Source organism: Portunus trituberculatus, chromosome 42, assembly GCF_017591435.1.
Source record: "Portunus trituberculatus isolate SZX2019 chromosome 42, ASM1759143v1, whole genome shotgun sequence".
NCBI classification, from domain to species: Eukaryota; Metazoa; Arthropoda; class Malacostraca; order Decapoda; family Portunidae; genus Portunus; species Portunus trituberculatus.
The window spans coordinates 29,163,869-29,186,368 of record NC_059296.1 but is presented as its reverse complement, the minus strand read 5'-3'; the positions used below and the strand labels follow the sequence as shown (position 1 = coordinate 29,186,368).

The following is a 22,500-nucleotide window of genomic DNA, read 5'->3' as shown; positions in this document are numbered from 1 at the left end:
ATGAGTAGGTAACCAGGTAAGAGGTTAGGAAGGTGAGCGTGTGTGGAGGTGAGGCTGGTGAAGTGGAGGGTCCGGCGGGTGGAGGGAGGGACGGTGGTGTCTTGGCAGGGCTCGGGAGGTACTGGTGGACAGGGGTGAGTGGGCAAGGCAAGCGTATGAGGTAGGGGAGAGCAGGTGGATGTGGCTGATAAGGAGGAAGAACGGATGAGGGTGGGGAGGAGGAGGGGAGGCTTGAGTAAGGGAGGAGGGAGGATGTGTTGACCTTTCCAGGGAAGGAGCGAGGAAGAAGGGAGAGAGAGAAAAGGAGGCGCAGGAGCGAGAAGGGACGAGGAAGGGAAGGTGGCGACCAGGGGATGAAGGGACTTGCTGGCAGGTAGGTTAGCCCGGGAATGGGGAGGCAGGCGGGCGGGCGGGCGGGCGGACGGGCGGACGGGCGGCAGGTAGAGTGGCCGGGTGAGAGAGGGGAGGGAGGGCGAGGCACGGGTGGGGCGGGACGATGAGGCAGGTGAGAGGAGGCGGGCTGGAAGGTGAGGGAGGGAGGGAGGGAGGGCGTGCTGCTCCAGTCCCCCGCGGCTACGTACTCAATTATCGCTTAACAATCCGAGTCGAAATTGATTACAGTTAATGAAGGGGTTGCGGTCGAGGCAAATGGGTTGGCGCAGTTCAGTGTTTAAAAGAAGCAGTTAACCCGCGAATCAGGTGGCGGGGAGGACCACGCATGCGCCCAACAGTGTAAATACCACGCCCGGCTCCCGCTGACAAGTGTCCACGGTGTCGACTAGGTGATTACACTTGTCTCTGTGTCTTTCGGGAGAGAGGTGGACTGCTGGTTGTAGAGGCGGGGCGCGGGGCGCTGGGGAAGGGAAGGAAGGCTGGGTGATTGTCTCTGCTGTCGGGGACCACATGCAGGCGCGAGGGTCACTGCAGAACCCGTTGTGGCGCTGCGGGAGGGTTGTGGCGCAGGAAGAAGAGAAGGAAGATTGTGGTGCAAAATGGAGGGTTGTGGTGTGAAGGGAAGATTGTTGCGCCGTGGAATCGTAATGTTACGGTGAGGAGAATTTAATGCACCCGGAGAATGGTAGTGCAATGGGATAATGATAACTCGCCGGTAAGGTCTTGATAGCGGGGAGAGGCTGGGAGGGAGAGGGAGTGAGGGAGGCAGACTTGTGTTGTGGCGCGGAGGGCGTGGCGCGGTGTGGGGGAGGCGGGGGAGTCGCGGAATAGGAGTGCTGTTAGGATGAGGGATGAGCGTGGGGTGTTTGGGAGGTGTTGGGAGGCGCGAGGTGTGAATGGAGGGGGTGAGGGAGGCTGTGGCGGGGCTGTGGTGGTTGCCTCCTATTGTGTGCGTGGTGTGGCTGAGCACTTGTTCCTCTGAGCGCTCCTCTTATTGACCTATTCGTTATTACCTTTCACGCCGGCAAGTGTGTCAGGAGGCAAGCCACTTCATTTTACATCGCGGCGCGCCTCACTCGTCTTCCCATAAACCTTGATAGATAGAGGCGAGGCTAACTAACTTCCCTTTTTTTTTTTTTTTTTCTTTTAACGAGTATTATTATGACGCGAGGCTTTGGAACTCATATTGCTATTTGGAGCTTCCTGAGAGAGAGAGAGAGAGAGAGAGAGAGAGAGAGAGAGAGAGAGAGAGAGAGAGAGAGAGAAACTGATGAAAGAATACAAAAATCTCCATTCTTTCCTATCTCTCTCCGTTTCATTCTGTTTCATCCCGTCCCATCCCGTCAGTGTCACCGTGCTGTGTGCCGTACATTACTCACTCCTGCGGCCATAAATCCTCCCCTTCAGCGCCTTTCCCTTCCCCAGCTACTACAGAGACACCATCTAGCGAGCTTGTCCGGCGTTTCTTTAGTGGTGGTAGCTTCACCCAAGTAAGATTCGTAAACGCTTTGTTCTCTGATAATGACTGTTTTTCAAAGGCCTCAGAAAAGATGAGTCGTGTTTCCTTGGGTGGTTTTTTCCTTACCTATTGAATTATCACTAGAATCTCACTTATAACGCTTTGTTCTACCATCATCACTATTTTCAAGGAGATTATTATTCGAGTTTCCATGGGTGTTTTTCTTCCCGTCAGTGCGGTGTATACATGTTGAACTATCAGTGGAATCAGGAAAACACATTTGGAGAGCCTAATGACCTCTATTGCAGCCTTTAAATATAGTGGAGGCAAGACGTCGTAGTGTTTAGGAATAGCACTTTCTGACTTGAATTCCTAAATGCGTTGTTCTCCCGTAAGGATTGTTTTCAAAGGCCACGGTAATGATTCATGGAGTTCTCGTACGTGTTGTTCTTATTGATGATGCAGAAAGTTTGTTAGACTCTCATTCATTTTACTTTAATCACGGAAATACCTTTGAGAATTCCAGAAACTTCCACCACAGTCTGTTAGTTGTCGAAATTAAACATGGAAACGTTCAAGAATACTAGTGAAAGAGAAGGAGATGAGTTTTGGAGCTTACACTACAGCTGCTCTTGGTCTCGGCGTTCATCTTCGTCTATCTGGTCTTGAGTTTATTGGGTGGCATCTCTCACCCCGCGACACAGGACAACTGTAACGTCCGCTTTGCCACTGTTTTATTTTCCCAAGTGTCCTCAGGTAGCTATGGAAAGGACTGCTTATTAATATATCTTTCTCCTATTTTCTTGATATGCTAATGTCTTTTGGATACTTGTGTGGCTAAAAACTTTCATTTTTCTCTGTTTTTAGGTACGTACTTCCATGCAAACATTTTCCACTGTTCAAATTTTGCTAGAATACCGGCATATTAGTAAAAGGGTTAACTGTTGTATTAGTAAGATGGACAGAATGAGAAAGTCTTGAGCAGCGAGCCCAGGAAATGAAAATAAGATGAAATATATAAGCTTGCTGCCTTTGTGTTGTGTGTTCTTGCATCAGTGAGGTAGACACAATAGGAATACAAGTAAACAAAGTGATGTGCACGGAATGAGATTAGAATGCAGTTACTTAAGAAGATTATTTATTTTTTATCTTCTTACGTTCTTAATAGCGTTATTGTTTTATATTAGTAAGGTGGACAGAGCACAGAGGATAAGAAACAAAAAATCTTCCTCAAGGAATGGAGACAGAATGCAATTAAGCTTATTTTCTTATGTTCATGATAAAGTTAACTCGTGCATTATAGAGGTAGGCTGAACAGAGCGCGAGTAAGCAGATACAGAGGGCAGTCAGCATGCTCAAATAGTGTAGAACTATTACCTAAGTGGTCGTAGTTTTAACAGTTACTTGGCAAAACACCCAGACTTTCTTTGCCCGGCCATGTCAAGCTCCGTTAGTCTGTGTATCACCAGCAGCAGCAGCAGCAGCAGCAGCAACAGCAGCAGCAGCAGCAGCAGGAGCATTAGCGGTGTGTGTCTGTGTAGCGGCATCCAGGCTTTGACTTCCCCGCGTGTACTCAGTTACTAATCCTTTGAGAAGTCGGTTTGGTAACTCAGAGTGCTCTGAGACGCCGCGGACTGACGACAAGGGTGAGGGAGGCTTAATGAGCAGCGAAGTGCTTACCCACGCGGCATGTTAAACACATACAAATTACTTGCTGAATAAATGGCGTGCGTGTTCCCCTCATAACAATAACGCTTAATGGATGCTGCCGGCCGCTCCACGCGCTGCCAGGCCTAGACACACACTTGGTATGAATAAAGGGAACTAGCCAGGTGGAATGTGATGATGCGAAGATACGGAAGAAAGCAGAAACACTCTATTTAATTATTTACTTTTTACTTTTCATGAGCTTTTAATTGTTTCAGCTTAGAGAGAGAGAGAGAGAGAGAGAGAGAGAGAGAGAGAGAGAGAGAGAGAGAGAGAGAGAGAGAGAGAGAGAGAGAGAGAGAGAGAAGGAAATCAGTGAAGATAAGAAATTAAAAGATAAATGAAAATAGAGAAAAAAAGAGCAGCACAGTTTACAATTAACCACCAGCACATCACCGAATCAACGGCGCTGCAGCCCAGAGAAGTAAGCATCTGAGCATCGCCGGGCAGGGCAGATACGCGGCCCAAGATAATGTGAGAGGGCTGCGCGGCGGGCCGGGCAGCAGCAACAGCAGCAGCAGCAGCAGCAGCCAGCCGGGGCCGTCACGGAGGGCGAGGTAATCAACAGAGGCGCCTCCCTCCCTCTCCTCCCTCGTCACTCGCAGCTCATACATCAGTCCCGGCACCCTCACCACACGCACTCTCCCTCCTCCTCCTCCTCCTCCTCCTCCTCCTCCTCCTCCTCCTCCTCCTCCTCCTCCTCCTCCTCCTAGTCTTCGTTATCCTCCCCCTCACAATCTTCCTCTTCCTACTCCCAGATTTTCTTCTTCTCCGTCAAGTGTTCAGTTCATTTTGCTTCTCATATTCTTCCTCATTTCAGTCTTCCTCCTCCTCCTCCTCCTCCTCCTCCTCCTCCTCCTCCTCCTCCCCCCAATTTTCTTTTTCTTTCTAGTCTTCATTATCTTTCTAGTGCTTTTCGTAATATTTTCTTCTTTCATGTTCTTCTGGCCTTTTTCCTCCTTTTCTTCTTCTTCTTCCTCCTCCTCCTCCTCTCTCATTCTTATTCGTTTTCCTTCTTCTAGCTTTCTTCTTATCTTCTATCTCCCGCTAATCTTCTTTATACTCTTCCTTCCATTTCTCTCTCTCTCTCTCTCTCTCTCTCTCTCTCTCTCTCTCTCTCTCTCTCTCTCTCTCTCTCTCTCTCTCTCTCTCTCTCTCTCTCTCTCCGTTTTTTTCCTCATCCTCTCACTTAATTTTGCCTCATAATTTAATTCGAGTTTTTTCTATTCTTTTTATATTTTTTTCTCATTTCCCCGGCTTTCCTTCACTCTCATACACAATCTCGAGTACATTACATCATTCCTTACAGTTCTGATTAGCATTCCTTTGGTTTCTCTTCGTCGATACAAGTGCGGTCTCTTTTTTCCTAAGCAGCAGCATCTTCCTTTACTGATGGGAGGTGCACGGCCGCGTATCCCCGACAGCCCCTGCGGGAGAAGGAGGGAAAGTGCAAAGTAAAGCCGTAATTAGACGTAAGGGTGAAAAAGAAGGATAGGGGAAGATTGGACAGTCCCGGTGGCTGGTTAGAGTATGGAGGGTAGCGGTGTGTGTTGCTGGAATAAATAGATGGTTTTGTGGGTAGGTATGTGGATGGATAGATAGATTAGATAGATAGATATATGGATAGATTAATAAATGGATAGGTAAGCATAGATATCAGTATATGAATATGTAGGTAAGGAGGCAAGCATATAGATAGATAGGTGAATAAATAGGTAAATCAATTAATATATAGAAGTTATCTTAACCTCTTCAGTACTGGGACACATTTTTTTTTCTTCATATTTGTCTACAATCAAACCATTTTATTGACATTAGGAAGGGTTTATGGAGGTCATCACTATTTTGATTCCCCACATATGTTTCTGAAGCTGCATAAGATCACCAAATAGTAAGCAGAATGAATGTGGAAACACGTCATGGTACTCAAGGCGTACAGAAGAAATTATTTGCTGACATTTAGATGTAATAAGTCATTACGCAGTTTTGACTCATGCTGTTGATGACATTCAGTAACTGGAGACGGTAACACCACTTCATATTTTTTTTTCGTATTTGTTTCCATACCAATAGTAAAATGTTAAACATAAGACAATGATATGCTCAGGAGCCACGAAAGGGTGGAAAATGAAAATAAAAACTATCCACTAAGGTGCTAGTCACTAAGGTGCCAGTCACTAAGGTGCCAGTCCATGAAGAATAGAGCCAAAAGTATTATCCAGAACTGGACAAATACGGGTAATTCTCTTTTTGTGCGATATTTCTACAGGCATCGCACAAACTGAAATCGCACAAAAAAACTATTTTCCCATAAGAAACAATGGATAATAGGGGGGATGGGGCTTTGGCCCAAAAAACTTCCATTATTTTTTTTACAAAAAACACAATTATTTGATTACTAAAGTGAACATGTTTTAAAAATGTATCATTCTAAACTTAAATGTAACACAAAGGTGTAAATAAAGTGTAAATAAAGCACCCATTAACACTTAACATGATGCTCCTTACTTGCCACAGTCCCTCACAGTCACTCGCCACATTCATCTGTGCTGTCCACTTCCTCAGGCACATCCACTTCCACTTCCATTTCCTCTACTATGGCTTCAGGGTCATCGTTTTGGGGCCATTTTGACGAATAAGTAAACTGGCTAGACTGGCTGTGACTGTAAACACACGATAGGGCTGTAAACATTGAACATGGAGCGGGAGCGGCCGCCGTTCGGCAGGCAGTGAAACTACGTATTTGGAGCACTGTTTGAAATCCGGTTGGGGCAAATCGCATCTTAGCAAACAGGTCGCACAATTTCAATTAATTATTATATTTTCAATGTCGCATCTTAGCGAATTCGCACATAAAGAACACGCACAAAACGAAAAATACATGTACCTTGAAATCTCGCTTTTGGAGAAATTTAAATTGCATGTAAGCAGAAATACAGAGGTAAGCAGGGAGTTGCAGAGTGTAACAGTAAATGAAATGAAAGATTTAGAATACTGGTTAAGTATTGCATTAGGGAGATGGACAGAATAAGGGTAAGAGGAAGTAGAAAGTGCAGCGAGGTTTTTTCTCTTAGTAATCCTCCACGGGTTAATGTTGTAATCAACCATAGCGCATTTTTCCTGCTCTGTTCCTCTAATAACATTCAGAATAATTTGAAAAAAGTTTGCATAGACATAAAAAAAAGTCAAAAGGAAATTGTTTTGGTCTCGTGCGGGCTGCACAATAACTAGATCACAATTACGAAATTTTAATGTAAGGGATTAAAATGCAAAGTATAAAGCAGTGAAATAATGATTAATCAAGCTGTAAGACAAAGTTCAATTGAGATCGAATGTGACACGCCCTCACTGTCCCAAAGATCCCGGCAAAACACACAAGTAGTCATTATATCGAATTCGTCACGCTGCATCTGTACAATGATGTAACTTTACGCTTCTCTTAATTGATTTTCATCCGTCGAACTGATTTACTGCGCTTTCGTTTACAGTCTAAGGCGTAAGTCTGAGGCTAGTAGTTGGATAAATAGGTAGACAATGAGTGAATAAGAGAGAGAGAGAGAGAGAGAGAGAGAGAGAGAGAGAGAGAGAGAGAGAGAGATTGCTTCTCAAATAGTGATAGATTGTTGGAATATACTCAAAAATCATGATGTTAGTACTTAGTCAAAAAGAGGCTTGAGAAGACTATAAATGAACGTGACTATCCCTACGTACGTATTATACAGTACAGGGAATACCACGTGCAGGCTTGCTAGCTTCCTGGCGGGTGAGCGCGAAGCCAGGCCTTGTATGCCCGTCAGCCTGTTGATGCACGAGTGGTTTGGTTACAAGGACAGTGGTAGGTATTGGTAGCTCTAATCAACTTCCCGGTCTCATTAGTGCCGGGCCACATGTCCTCAATACAGGTGGGTCTATATAGGTGTGGGTTAAGTCAGATTTAGCTGTTAGAATATAAAGATATTTTAGTCACACAAGGATTGAGAAGTGTCCGTATAGTTCAGATCATTTCCCTACGCTATGTTGAGTTAGGTCTGACTCGGCTGTCAAAATGTAGGAACAGTTGATGAGGCAAGGTGGGGAAGGTGTCGGAAACTGATCACCTCCTACGGTGTAGCTGAGCAGCAACATCGCCCTCCACACTTGTTGACTCAATTGATTTATTCTGGGTTGAGTTAAGGTAGGTTTGGCCGAGCAAGGTTTGGCTGGGCAGGTTGCTGACTGTCAGGGAGAGGGGCAGGCAGTGAGTGAGAGCCAGAACGCCTCTCATGCACTGGCCGGCTTAAAGGTGCACAGCCACGCCTTGTGTTCATGAGCCGTGTCTCCCACAACCACCCTCGCTTGGCGCATGTGCCAGCCGTGCATGCATGCACCCCGGTGCTTGCTGCTGCTCTCAAACTAATATCTGAAATTATAGATTTATATATAGAGAGAGTACCCCCTAAGGCTCCATCATGGAGTCATTTCCCCGGCATGCACGGGCGGTCGGGACCAGCACCCGGCCCCGCTTACTTTATCTCGCATGCATCAGATGGGCCTGTCAGGGCACCCCACTGCCCGCCCCGCCCCGCCCCGCCCCGGCCCGTCGTCTGCCTGCCTGCCTGCCTGCCTGCCCGCCTGTGTGTGTGTGTGTGTGTGTGTGTGTGTGTGTGTGTGTGTGTGTGTGTGTGTGTACTAGAACATGTATTTATTTGTTTTACAAATGGCAAGTGTCCTCAGCCGTCACATCACCCTGTCCGTGTGGCTGTGTTGTGTGTGCCGCCCCTCTGGTCAGCAATATGAAGAGTGAGGCAAGAAATACTTTTCATACAACCACATCCTCAGTCCAATAGACTGGCCACGTCTTGATCCACTCATTTACTGTACACGTCATCAGTTAATATACACGAGATGACATCCATGAGTGGCTGATCTCATGATAGATGGAAAGTAGGGTTATGGCATGCCCTTTATGTACTAGTATTGTATATTTAATTTTTTGCCACATCTTAAGTGTAAGTAAGAGCGAAGTCCATCCTTTTTTGTTTCTCGTTACAATATTAGTGACAAAAAGAGCGAATGCGATCTGAATTAACACATTACATTTATATTTATTTAATTAGAGAGTTATGTAGTTTATTAGGTTGTTATTATGTTAGTTCATAACCATTTTGAATGTCCAGGCTTGATTTTGTTCCAATAATAGTGTGTCATGTGAAGTACTGCAAGGAAATAATAACCTTGGAGTTCCGCACGCTCCTTTTTTTTTTTTTTTTTTTTTTTACGGTAAGGCCTATAGCGCCTGTAGGCACACTTGAAGAGTGTATGGGAAGCGCTGTTCAGCTTCCGCCCATTAGTGGCGCAGGCAATTTTATTTATAGTGGTACCCATATTAGGACCCATATCACCGCCCAAGCTCATCTTGAGTGTAACCACCTAGAACCTGGGTATCATGGTGATATGTAGGTAACTTTAAACCACTCGACAAATGGCAAAGTGTTTAAGGCTGTACGTGGTGGGATTCGAACCTACGCGTGGACGTCTGCCCGATCCCACGCTCATAACCTTATCCACTATGCCACCGCCTCAAGAAGAGTCTGTGAGACGCAAAGGAGCGGCGTGAACGCTTGAAATGGCGGCCTCTTTTGTCCCTGTGATGGGCGATGAAAGGACATCATGCATCACAGTTATGTACCATCACGTCCACTTCGTAGCATCCAAGCATTTAGGTTTTCACTCACTGTGCTTAGTGTGCGCCGGGCTCGTCACGCTGGTCGCCACGCCGCGCCAGTGAAAGGAAGTGATCACGGTGCTAAAGTGTTGTAAAAGGCTTCGCCAGCTGCGGGGGGTGAAGGGTGCGCTGACCCCGTAGTGATACCGGTGGGCCACCAGCAGGCCACGACCAACAGGCCACGACCGCGGCCACCGCAGCTCATCAGCACCAGGTATGAAGCCATTAGTCACATCTTGATCCATCTCCCGGCTTGACAAGGCCTGTCCAGCAGACCTAAACACTGCCTGATGACGCGCTGATCCTTCAGCCATGAGCTCTGAGCCTCGAGCCATCAGCCCGGAGGCTTGAGACCCACTTCATTAAAGAATATTGCCTTTGATTTCTCGGTAGCATCGAAGGTTAGATAAGCAAGGCTGCCGTGCCCCTAGACAGCCGTACCCCTGTCCCTGTGAAGACAGCCAGCTCACGCCCCACACCGCGTGGGAGACGGATACACAGCCGATACACGCTGCTGGGAGTTAATCTTTCTAACCCGAGGTTCAGTTATTCCAGACTCCACAAAAATGCTAATTTTGAAAAGCTATCTGCGCAGCGCGGGGAGCAGGCCGCGGTGGTCATCGCGCGGCTGCCGATGAACATATTACCTGGTGAGGGAGGCTCGCAATTACCAGTATAGATAATTTTAGGCTTGAGTCGGCGCCTACACACCAGAAATTACAGCGAGTCCCGCCACCTGTAATGGATTGGTCCCCTGCTCCTGAGTGATGGTGCTCATGCTAAACACCTGACCACTACCACCACCATCACCACCACTTCAACAACGACTACAACCATCACCTTGTCATCGCTTTGTTTTGTTTTTGTTTTGTTTTTCAATCAAAAGAAAGAAAACTACTAATCCTTATCACGTGTTCATCTTATGTAATCACGTTCGCTGTTTAGTATCGTAAATGTTTCCCTGCTCTTCCACACACACACACACACACACACACACACACACACACACACACACACACACACACACACACACACACACACAGGTACACAAATTTGCCTTAGAGAATCAATTTGAGGTAAGCAAGAAGCATCCATTTTGTTTTTTTGTATTACCTTTGATATAGCAGAGAGAGAGAGAGAGAGAGAGAGAGAGAGAGAGAGAGAGAGAGAGAGAGAGAGAGAGAGAGAGTTTACCTCGTCTTGGAAACTAATCAATCAGACCGACAGAGGAGTGAATGGTGGCTTGTGCGAGAGTGAACCCACCTTACAATGTTTATCGTAAACTGGACCCGATTAGTGGACCGCAGGACGGGTTCAGGACGGATTGGGATGTGAAAGTACTCGTGGAACGGCCGTCAAATTTCACACACACACACACACACACACACACACACACACATATAGATATATACAGAGATGGCCAAATACAGACAGAAAGACAGATAAACGTGTATAGATAGATAGAAAGATAGATAGATAGATAACTTATTGATCACTACTATAATTCACATAATACATCACGTAATATAAACTTAACAAAAAACATACACATTTGCATAGACAAAACGCATCACATAATCAAATTTGCAGTCTACACACACACACACACACACACACACACACACACACACACACACACACACACACACACACACACACACACACACACACACACACACACACACACACACACACACACACACACACACCGGTATGCTCGCGCAGTCCTGAAAACGTATCGTAAATTATAATTCAGCGCCTCTGAATTCCCACCCCGGGCTGGCCAACGGGCGGCGGACATGCAAAGGTGGACCATAAAGTTGCAGAAAGTGGCGGTGGAAGGCGAGGGTCGGGATGCGGCGGAGGCTGAGCTGCGTCAATGGTGCCGCTACTTGATGGTCTTTTGTCTTACTAGCTTGTTATGAAGGCTTAGGTGACCTTGCCTGGTAATTGGATCCCGTGTGTTGTGATCTTCATGGGACGACTTGGACCAGTGTCATTCCCTGATCCGCCACCACTGCCCCCATCACCGCCCCACCACCATCACTACTGTCACCGCTTCCTCATGTCCACTCAGTCCATTCATAATGTAAGGTTTAATTTGGTTATTGCGATGTCTTTATTAAAACTTCATTTTTTTCATTCAGTGGATTCCAAAGACATCATTCCCAAATTGTTCACCAGTCTATCTTTACTTCTGGGATGTCCTAGTGGAGTTTATTATGGTTGTCAAGAGTGTTTTTATGATGGCAGTTATTGTTTAGTAATGCCTCTTCATCAGTAATGAGGAAAAACCCCATGAAACCCAAAGTAATCATCTCTGCGGCTTGCATAAAGAGAAAAAAAAGCTTTGTAAGATTAGATACCTTAGTATAGTAGTCCTCTAAATGCACGTCACATCTTGACTGATAATTCGTGTTTGATTAGCAGATCGCTGTTTCTAATCCCCCTCAAAAAAGCATTCGAAATATTTATTCATGGTTAGATTTCAATGACAAAAAGTTAACTGCCTTATATTGTTTTAAAACCCGACCTTTAAATGAGCATACCGCTTCTAAGGCAAGAGTATAATCGCATGGATCTTATAGAATAGATTTAGCATAAAAACGAACAGAATACGAACTATCATTAACAAGTATAATCTAAAACTCTAAATAGTCAGACTTAATATCAAGATCTATTTATTAATATAAGTAGGAACTCTGGCTTAGGACAAGGAAATGGTGGCAGTCCCTCAAAGAGTTCAGTCAAAAGGGTGATCCAAAATTGAGGACAAGTGAACTGAAGCCTCCATCTTAAAACAGTTCAGGCCAAAAGCAGCAGAAAATACAAAAACAATCGAGTAGTTCCAAGATTTATCATAAAAAAAAAACGAAATCTTGAGAATACTGATTAACTCTGGCATTAGGAAGGAATGGAAAGCACCGTTCAGCGTGACCTGTCAGTTCCCAGCACTCCAATCAGCCACTCACCCAAAACACCGAGTAACGCCGCCCGCCGCCCCAACTCATTGTCTACGCGGCTCCCTCGGCCTCCTCTCCTCCCACCATAAATCTTTAGCTTAGGCGTTTTGGTGGCGGCGAAATTAGGAGAACTCTCGGGCCATGAGTGTGCTAAGCCAAGATGATCTCAAGTCCCTTTATCCTAGGAGAGGACGCGGCGCTGTGGCTCTTAGCGTAGCGGCGGGACGTCCAGGGATCCGAGGGACACCAGCCGCTTGTAGACGGATGGGCCGCGGTAGCTGCCTCCGCCGAGAGTTTGGTGTGTCGCGGCGAGGAGAGGAAGGCTTCTCGGGGCGGGCAGCGGGAGGAGAAGGATGGCGGGGTACCGTAGTGTAAGGCAATGTGCTGTGGTGGACGAGAAGACACTGGGTAGCCGTGAATAGCGGGAAGACGTGCAGTGTAGTGATATAAGGAGGGAGAAAAGGCATAGCAGTGGAAAAAGGTGAAAAATATAACGATACTGAAGACAGGAAGAGGCTGAATAACGGGAAAGGTGAAGAATATTAGGCTATTAAGGAGGTGAAGAGGCTGAATATCACTAAGTACCGCGAAGATGTTAGGAGTGTAGTACCGTGGAGACCGAGAAGAAGCTGTACTAAGCTCGACAGAGGGAAGAAGACAGGGATGTTACGTTATGGAGAGCGGAAAGCCACCAGCAGAAAGGTAGCGGTTAGAGGTCTATAATGTTATGTGGGGGCGAGAAGAGGCTGGCTAGCGAGAAGAGGTGAGAACTGTAATGCGGAGGTGAGAGTTTGGATAGCGTGGGATAGCGGGAAGATGCAACTATTCTCATGTTATGGAGGACGAGAAGACACTGGGTACAGATAGCGGGAAGATGTGAGATGTGTAATTTTATGGAGGGCGAGAAGAGGGTAGCGGGAAGACGTAAAGAGTGTAACGTTGTACAAGACAATAAGGAGCCGAAGAGGTGAAGAGGACGAGAAGAAGAAGGATAGCGAGAAGAGAAGAGTGATACTTTAGAGGGCGAGAAGATTCAAGGACGGGAGGTGAAAAATGGCGTATAATTAAAAGGCGGGAGGAATTGAAGCAGCGGTGTGTTTTTAACTGTAAGGTGAAATGCTGTGTTCTGGAGGCGGGAGGAGATGAGGAGTGCTGTGTGTTGGTGAGCGGGAGGTGTTAGGTAATAGCGACTGGAAGAGAAGAGGTAGTGACAGTAGAGAGACGGGAAGACATGGTAACAAGATATGAGGAGCGGGAAGAAAATACAGTTGCGATCACACACACACACACACACAAAAAAAAAAAAAAAAAAAAAAAAAAAAAGGAAATAAATAGATAAATAAATGAGAAACTTAATGAACAAATAAATCAATAAAAAGTCAATCAAGAAAATAAAACAAATAAATAAAGAGATTAGAAAAAATAAATAAATAAAATAACATTTCTTTTTATTCTTTTAAGGTTCTCATTATTAATTAATTGAATTTGTTAATGAGTCACGGATTTTTTTTTTTTTTTTTTTTAGTGAGTGTCAAACAAAACATGCAAAGTAACCATTATTATTTTTTTTCTTTTCCTTCTTTTCTTTCAGCCTTTTCATTTCATTCCTCTTTATTTCATCTTCTCATCCTATTTTCTCTCCGTCCTTCCTTTCACTTTTTTTGGTATAAAGATGATTTTTTTTTTTTTTTTTTTTTTTTTTTTGTAAACGATTTTTATTTACCATTTTTTGGGGCTGTAAATATTTTATGTATTTTTTTGGTATAAACGATGATTTTTTTTATTTTCCTCCTCCTCCTCCTCCTCCTCCTCCTCCTCCTCCTCCTCCTCCTTAATTTTCATATCCTTTTTTTCACTTTCCTTCCTCATCCACCTTCCCTTTCCGTACACCTCTTCTTCTCCCTCCCTCTCTTCCCTTTAATTTCCCTCTTAAGAAGCCTTTCACCTTTTTTTTACTGCTTTTTCTCATCTTTCTACCTGCATTTTTTTCCCTCTATATCTTCCATTTCTTTTTTTTCTACTTCCTATTCTTATCTTTATCATCCCTTTATTTTCATTATTTTTTTTTTTTTACTTTATAACTCCTTCACTTCCTTCATATTCTTCCTCTTACCTTGTTCTTCATTTTTCCTTTTTTTTCTTTGTTTCTCTCATTTTCCTTCTAGCTCCATTATCATTCATTTTCTTCCATCTCTCTTTTTCTTACTTTTTGCATATAATTTCTTCTATCCTTCCTCTTCTTCTTCCTTCTTCCCCTTCGTTTTTTTTTTTTTATTTTACCCTTCCCTCTATCACGTTTCTTCTATCACTCTTCCTCTTCCCCTTCACCCCATCACTTTTAATATTACCCCTCCTCTTCCCCTCTCCTCTCCACATCTCCTGTATCACCTCCTCCCCTCATTTTACGTTTGCTTTTACCCTTTCCTGTATTATTTTTCCTCTATCACCCTTCCTCTTCCCCTTTAGTCTCCTCCTTCCTTCAATATCATCTATCTTCCCCTCTCTTCCCCTCAGATATCAACTCTTCCCCTCTGTTTCTATCCCGCGGCCTTTCCATTCCCTCACCACCACCTCGCCACGCCAAGCCAAGCACTCTCGGCCGCTTCATCATGACACTACGCCTCTAAATCTAAGTCTCGCCGCCCGGTGTGTACGTCGGGCAAGGGTTACGTAATGAAAGGTTTAGCAACGTTCTGCAATAGTCTCCCAGCGCTTTACGTAGTACACGAGTGCGGCGGTAGCGTTAGTGGTGGCGGCGGTGGTAGTGGTGGCGGTAGGTAGTGTAGAGCGCAACGTTGTCATAAATCCCCCGGCGCCCGCAGCTCCCTGGCGATAACTTACACGGGGAAACATTCTTCATCCTCGGCCCCAGCAACTTCATCAGCCAGCCCGCGCCGCGTTTCCCGAGGATTGTCTAATAGTATGCTTCTTACAATCGACTCTCAATGGCGCCACCAGACGTCTTTATCACAGTTATTTACCTCCATATATCTCACTTGCTTGCCGCGCGACTCTTCAGCCTTCTTACGGCTCAGACTGCATGCCTTAAGTTGCCTCCTGCCTTCCCTCTGACTGTCTCTGTGTCTGTCTGTTTGTGGTTTATACTGTCATACTTATTGGTGTGTGTGTGTGTGTGTGTGTGTGTGTGTGTGAGAGAGAGAGAGAGAGAGAGAGAGAGAGAGAGAGAGAATATACACACACACATTATAATTCAACCTTTAGAATATATTTATGAATGCTATATATAATACTGGACGGACACACACACACACACACACACACACACACACACACACACACACACACACACACACACACACACACACACACACACACACACACACACACACACACACACACACACACACACACACACACACACACACACACACACACACACACACACACATAATGGCAAAAATTTCACACGTGGGTATTTAACTCGCTTACTGTTGGACGCCGCACCATCTTGCCCACATTCTTTTTTTCATCCTACTCTCCTACTCATTACATACCTCCTCCTCCTCCTCCTCCTCCTCCTCCTCCTCCTCCTCCTCCTCCTCCTCCTCCTCCTCCTCCTCCTGTAAATACCTTCTCTGCTATTCCTGCTGCTGCTTTCACCGCCCTCTGCTGGACTCGCCTTGGCCTGCACTCCTCTTTCTCCTTCTCCTCCTCCTCCTCCTCCTCCTCCTCCTCCTCCTCCTCCTCCTCCTCCTCCTCCTCCTCCTCCTGCTCCTGCTCTTGCTCCTCCACCTTCTCCTGCTCCTCCCCCCGATGCCCAGTAGCGCTGTTGTTGTAGCATCCCCCGGGGAGCCGTCGCCCGCCCTACGCTCCCCCTTCGCTCAAGTGGTAATCAGCCTATTTGAATTCCCGGCCGCACATGAGCCCCGCCGCGCTCGACTTGTCTGGCTGTGGGTCTCCCCGGCCCGGCCAACCATTGGGTTTTATGTGTCCAGCGTTGCCAGACACGTTTGTATTTATGCTTTTCGGTGTGTTTAATGGATGCGTTCTTGGAGTATTGCTCTGTCTTCATCGTGCCCTTGAAATTTTTTTATATGTGTTTGTATTTACTTTTTTTTTCGTGTGTTTTGTTTGTGGTTCAGGTTTTTTCTTGGGTTTTCTGTGTGTACTGTTGCCAGATGCGGTTGTATTTCTAGTTGTTGGTGTGTTTAATGGGTGATTTCTGGCGGTAGCGATTCACTTGTGTTGCGTGCCGTGAAGGTTGGGTTTGATTCGTGTGTTTTTCGGTGTGTCTTGTTTTCCTCGTCTTTGGGGAAGTTTTTTTTTTTTGGGGGGGGAATGATTTCATGTGTTACTCGTTGCCAGATTCTTTTTTTTTTTTTTTTTGTATTTGTGGTTTCTTGGTGTGTTTATATGGCTGTGTTTTGAAAGTTTCGATGTAGCTGTACTGTGTCGGTGAAAACTTCCAGTCGTGTCATTTTTTTTTTTATCGTTTTTGCGTTCATGTATGGAAAAGTGATTGATTGAGTTTTATGTGTCCTCTGTTGCCATGTGTGTGTGCCATTAGTGTGTGGTCAGTGGGTGTTGCTGTAAGCGTCTTTTATCTTTGAAATATCTCTTTTTTATATATTTTTACCTGAGAAGATTATTGAGGTGTTATTGGTTGTTTGTCGCCAGTTCTGTTTGTCTTTATATAATTTTGTGTTAAAGTATTAGTTTGTAAAGTAACGATCTGACTTTGGACATTTTGGTAGTTAGTTTTGATTCGTCTGCTTGTTTGTTTTCTTTATTATTTTTTTTATGTGTTTTGTTGTCCTGGAGATGGTTGTGTTTGTATTTATTTTTTTCCTTTTGTGTATGTGTGTGTGTGTGTGTGTGTGTGTGTGTGTGTGTGTGTGTGTGTGTGTGTGTGTGTGTTTACTGGGTGGGTTTTTGGTAGCGTTGATTTGCTTCTACGTATTATGAGCTCGGAAGATCTTTATTCTTTTTTTCTTTATCATCTTTCGTTTCTCTTTACGACAGTGTTGGGTTTATGTGTTCACCGTTACCAGACACGATCGTTTTTTGTGCTTTTCAGTGTGTTTAATGAAGGATAAGTTGTGGGATAGCGTGCATTGTATCGTTTTAAAGTACCGATTGCTGTGTTATATCCATTAAGTTTCTTTCTCGTAGTTTTTGTTGCTCTCGTTCTGAAGCATAAACAGTTGAGCTATGATGGCAAAGTTGAACAGGAATATGATAGAGTTTTACCTTGTGTTTGGGTATAATTAGACGAATTTGTTTGCATTAAGAAGGGTCTATGAAGGTCAGAAGATTAATGGCATAAATTTCTGAAGCTGTAGAAAATCACAAAATAGTAAGTAGAATGAATATGAAAACTCGCCATGGTACTGAAAAAGTTGATATCCTCTTTACCTTATCTTATCCACTGCCTGTTTATTCATTCATGCTGCCAATACCTTCCTCCGATGCACTTCTATTAGACATACACGTAGTTCAGGGGCACAAACCAAGAAAAATAAATAAATTCCTTCAACTACACTAAAGGAAATACTTGCTTTGACACGGTGCTAAGTTAGACCCTCTGGAACACTCCCAAGTAGTATGTGGACGTATTTCTCTGACGTGTACTGGTAGTCTATGAACAGCAACCTCTTTAAAAATATATTTCGTTCAACCTGCAGTACGGAAAAGATTTATTTTGACCGGGTGCTGGGATGTACCCTCTGAAACACTCCCAAATAGTATGTGGACGTGTTTCTGTGACGTGTACTGGTAGTCTATGAACAGCACCTTCTTTCAAAATTACATCAGTTTGTTCAACATACAGAAATGATTTGACTGGACAGAACTGCAGCATGGACCCGAAGACTGCTAGTATGTGGACGCACTTCTATTATACATACGAGTAATATAGAGACAGATACCAAAATAATTAAATTCGTTTAATATACATCAAGTATTCAACAAAAAGGAGTGATAGAATGGAACCTAAAATATTCCCGGATTAGTATATGAACCCAAACTGGCAGATCAGCTCATGACACTCAGACAAATACAAGAATTGAGGAAAGTTGAAGTTTAATGCACCGTGTAATGCTGTGTTTGGCTACCAGGGGGCTGACTTCCTCCTCCTCCTCCTCCCCCTCCTCCTCTAGTGTTATCTCTCAAAAATTAAGGACGCCTACCTGAATGGAAACGACGGTCAGAACATTTCACCCATCCTCTCACTTAGTCCTCAGAAGCCAGTAACTGTGATCTCTCCTCGTATAGGTCACATCACCCTTGACCTGGATTATGGGAGGGGAGGAGACAGAGGTAGGGAAGCATGGGTGTGGAATAGGATGGACATAAGTAGGTACAGGAGGAAGAAGAAGAGGAGGAGGAGAAAAAGGAGGAGGAGTCGCCCCGTCCCTTTTATCACTCGAGGGCATTTAGAAGACTCATTATCTCAGTGTATTAACCGTGGCATCTTGAAGAGAAAATTTCACCCATTATTCCTCCCTTCCGCTGCTTCTTCTGTGTTCTGATCGCCCTGAGTGTCTTGCTTCTCGCCACAACTTGGAGAGGAGAAGACACATACACTCTTAAATACGGATGAATTTTGTTTGTATTAAGTTAGTTTTAGTACAAGAACGGAAAAACTGCAGACAAGAAGGGAGAGAGAAAGGAACAAACACACACACACACACACACACACACACACACACACACACACACACACACACACACACACACACACACACACACACACACACACACACACACACACACACACACACACACACACACACACACACACACACACAATTGTTATTTACCTATCTGCTTATGTGTTTATCTATTTATTTATTCATGTACATATTTTAACATTAAAAAGGCGAAATTACAATAAAAGTAAGATGTGATGTACTTATTGTAATTAGCTGCTATAATTAACAGTGTCAGAGATGGAGGAGGAGGAGGAGGAGGAGGAGGAGGAGGAGGAGGAGGAGGAGGAGGAGGAGGAGGAGGAAGAAGTAGTCGTATCTAAAAAGTTCCCTTCACACTATCCTTTTTATTTCCCCTTTTTCTTCTCTCTTACTATTTCCTTCTCGTATTCTTTCCTTTCTCTTCCTTCTCCTTCTCCTTCTCTTTCTTCATCTTCCCATTCCTCATTATCTCTTTTTTTTCCTCCTCCTCCCTCTCCTCCTACTCCTCCTCCTCCTCCTCCTCCTCCTCCTCCTCCTCCTCCTCCTCCTCCTCCTCCTCCTCCTCCTCCCATTCTTTACAAGCTTTACACTAGTTTTTTTTATTTATTTATATTCCCTTCTCACTAAACCCTTTCCCTCATTCCCTTTCTAAGTATTGCCTCCTTCCTATTCCTTTTCTTCTTCGTCTTTTTCCTTCCTCTACCATTAGCACTCATTTTCATAGCTTTCATTTACATTGTTTTTTTTTTTTTTTTTTATTTTTCCTGTTCGTTCCTCTTTCTTGTCATTTAATTCTTGTTTTCCTCGTTCTCCTTTTCCTTCTTCCTATTCTTGGTCTTTCTTCTCATTCATTACTACTGCTGTTTTTCCTTCTCTTTATTTCTCTACCCTTTCTTTTTTTTTTTTTTTTTTTTTACTTTATTCTCGTCCTTTTCTTGTTTTTCCTTTCTTCCCTCTCATCTCTTGTTGCATTTGTATTTCATTTACATTCAATTTTTTTTTTCTATTTCTCCCTCTTTCTTGTCATTTATTCTTTATTTTCCCCCGTTCTCCTTTTCCTTCTCATTTTCGGTACTTCATTTTATTCATTACTGCTTCTATTTTTCCTCCTCTTTTTATCCTAATCCTTTTCTTTTTACCCTATCCTCGTCCTCTTAGTGTTATCTTTATTTTTCTTTCCTTCTTCCTTCTCTTCTCGTTACCGTCTCATCCTCTTCCTCTTCCCCTCCCCCATACAATCTGTGCCGCCACCATCACCACCCGCCACTCTTCTCGACGTGGGTTTACAAATACTACTTTTTTCCCCCTTCAGTCATACACGAGCAACAGATGAGAGGCGCGGTGTCCTGTGTCACTCCGATGCTCTCTCTCTCTCTCTCTCTCTCTCTCTCTCTCTCTCTCTCTCTCTCTCTCTCTCTCTCTTACTCACGATTTTCTGTTCCTTATGTTATTTTTTTCTGTTTTGTCTCTTTTTTTTAATGTTTTGTTTATTGATTTAGTTTTTTTTTTTTTTTTGTTGATTTTTTTTATTCAGTGTTTGTCTATCTAATTATTATTTTTATTATTTACCTATTTATTTTGGTTATTTAATTAAATTGAACGGAAAATAAATGGTTTAGTGTTCACATTTATATACCAGTGTGTGTGTGTGTGTGTGTGTGTGTGTGTGTGTGTGTGTGTGTGTGTGTGTGTGTGTGTGTGTGTGTGTGGGCGTTCCCAGTAGCCCACTAGCGCTTAAAATTATCACTAGAATATTTTTTTTATTCAATATTTTCGCATCACTAAGTTATTTTTTTCTTTGTCTTGACCACTCACTCATGTCAAGAACTGCTATTTTTTTTTCTTATTTGATCTATTTATTCATTTATCTATCTTTATTTTATCTATTATTTTCTTTCAGTGTGGGTGGGCAGTCTTCCTGAAGGGTGGCTGACGGAGAGGGAGGTCCTGACGGCGGAGGAAGGTGAGTAGCAAGGGTGTGTGTTGCTCTCTTAGATACAACATTGAATACTGAGAATGTTTAATATGTTGATACACCCTCTCTCTCTCTCTCTCTCTCTCTCTCTCTCTCTCTCTCTCTCTCTCTCTCTCTCTCTCTCTCTCTCTCTCTCATTTCAATTTTTGCTTCTAAATTTTTGTCTTATTCTGGTTTGTTTTCTTTTTTTCATCCTTTTCTTCTTTTCTCTGAAGTTTCACATTATGGTTTGTTTTGTTCCTCTGTTTTGTTCCTCTGAGTAGATAGGAAAACATTATATTACGTGGGACAAAGTTTGAAGAGTTCAGTAGCGGTAAGAATAGCGTCCTTTAGATGTCTTGTGAAATCATGTCTCTCTGTGCAAAATGCTTTGGATATAACAGAAAAAAAAAAGTCACATTATCCAACAACTTACCTGGATTTGTCACATCCCGAGTTCATTTTGGTCTTTGTGGAGTTTTTTTTTTTTTTTTTTTTAAGGAAAGCTAATAATGAATGTATATGTTGGTTGACTATTTTATTGGTTGACACTTTTTGTATAGGAAGGACTCTGGTAACAAAAACTGATGAAAGATAAGAAAAATAAAAGTTTTAAGCGCTAATCGAGACAGTTTAAAGGCAAGTCCAAAATTATCTTTAGAAAATCGTGAAAGCTTCCTTATCAAAGACCCTTACTGCTTATATGCAATTGACTGGACATGGCAGCATCAGTTCTTTGGGCAAACGTACTGAAATACTGGCTCAGGAATCAGGGTGAAACATGCGCGTTTAAATGGCAGCTTGGTCGCCTGGATTGACCACTCCCGGCTCTTCCAGTCTGCAGACCTTCGACTTACAGCACATGGCGACATCAGTTGTTGCGGCACCTGTACTGATGGTCTGGATGTGAAATCAGAGTAACACCTGTGCGCTAAATGGCTAATTGGTCCCCGTGGCTGGCCGCTGCTGGTCGCGTGTCTAGGAGTAGTTACAATCGAACACAAGCGTCGCAACACAGCTAGTCTTGTCCTCCGCGGGGGAAATACATCGCCTCCGTGCGGCGCGGAGACCCGTTATGCTGCTCCTGCCCATGAAACTCTCCAATATCGTTGAAGAATTGATGTCGGCGGCTGATACGGGCGTGTTTATTAGCATAAATGCCTGACCCTTGGCGCGCTAAGAGCATTCTGATGTCAGGCGGACTATTAGATCCCACGCATCTGGCTCTGACAACACCCTACCAGCGCCGGATCCGGTTTACCTTTGTTTATTTTGTACCCACTTCACTCCCGCGTGTGGACGAGATGAATGTGGCGCGAGGAGGCGGAGATGACAAGCTGCTCTCCGTGCGCCGGGAAGGTGTGATGGCTGGCGATGATTTGTACGTACCAGAGGGGAGAGGCGAGGGTAGGAGGCTTTGTGGGGGACTCTCTCTCTCTCTCTCTCTCTCTCTCTCTCTCTCTCTCTCTCTCTCTCTCTCTCTCTCTCTCTCTCTCTGTGTGTGTGTGTGTGTGTGTGTGTGTGTGTGTGTGTGTGTGTGTGTGTGTGTGTGTGTGTGTGTGTGTGTGTGTGTGCGCGCGCTCCGCCATGCACCCAGGCAGCCCCTCCACCGCCGCCTCGGGTCCGTCAGCCAGCCAGCCATGTGCAGGGGCTGACACTCCTGACAC

General features: G+C 44.3%; 1 long non-coding RNA gene across 1 annotated transcript in view; it reads left to right on the top strand.

Annotated features, from left to right (window-relative positions):
* The window catches only part of LOC123517681, an 82,981-nt gene that overhangs the window by 39,268 nt on the left and 21,213 nt on the right, over positions 1–22,500 (top strand). The window contains exon 3 of the long non-coding RNA XR_006678535.1: positions 20,780–20,842. This is a non-coding gene — a long non-coding RNA (uncharacterized LOC123517681). The remainder of the gene's footprint in view (positions 1–20,779; positions 20,843–22,500) is intronic.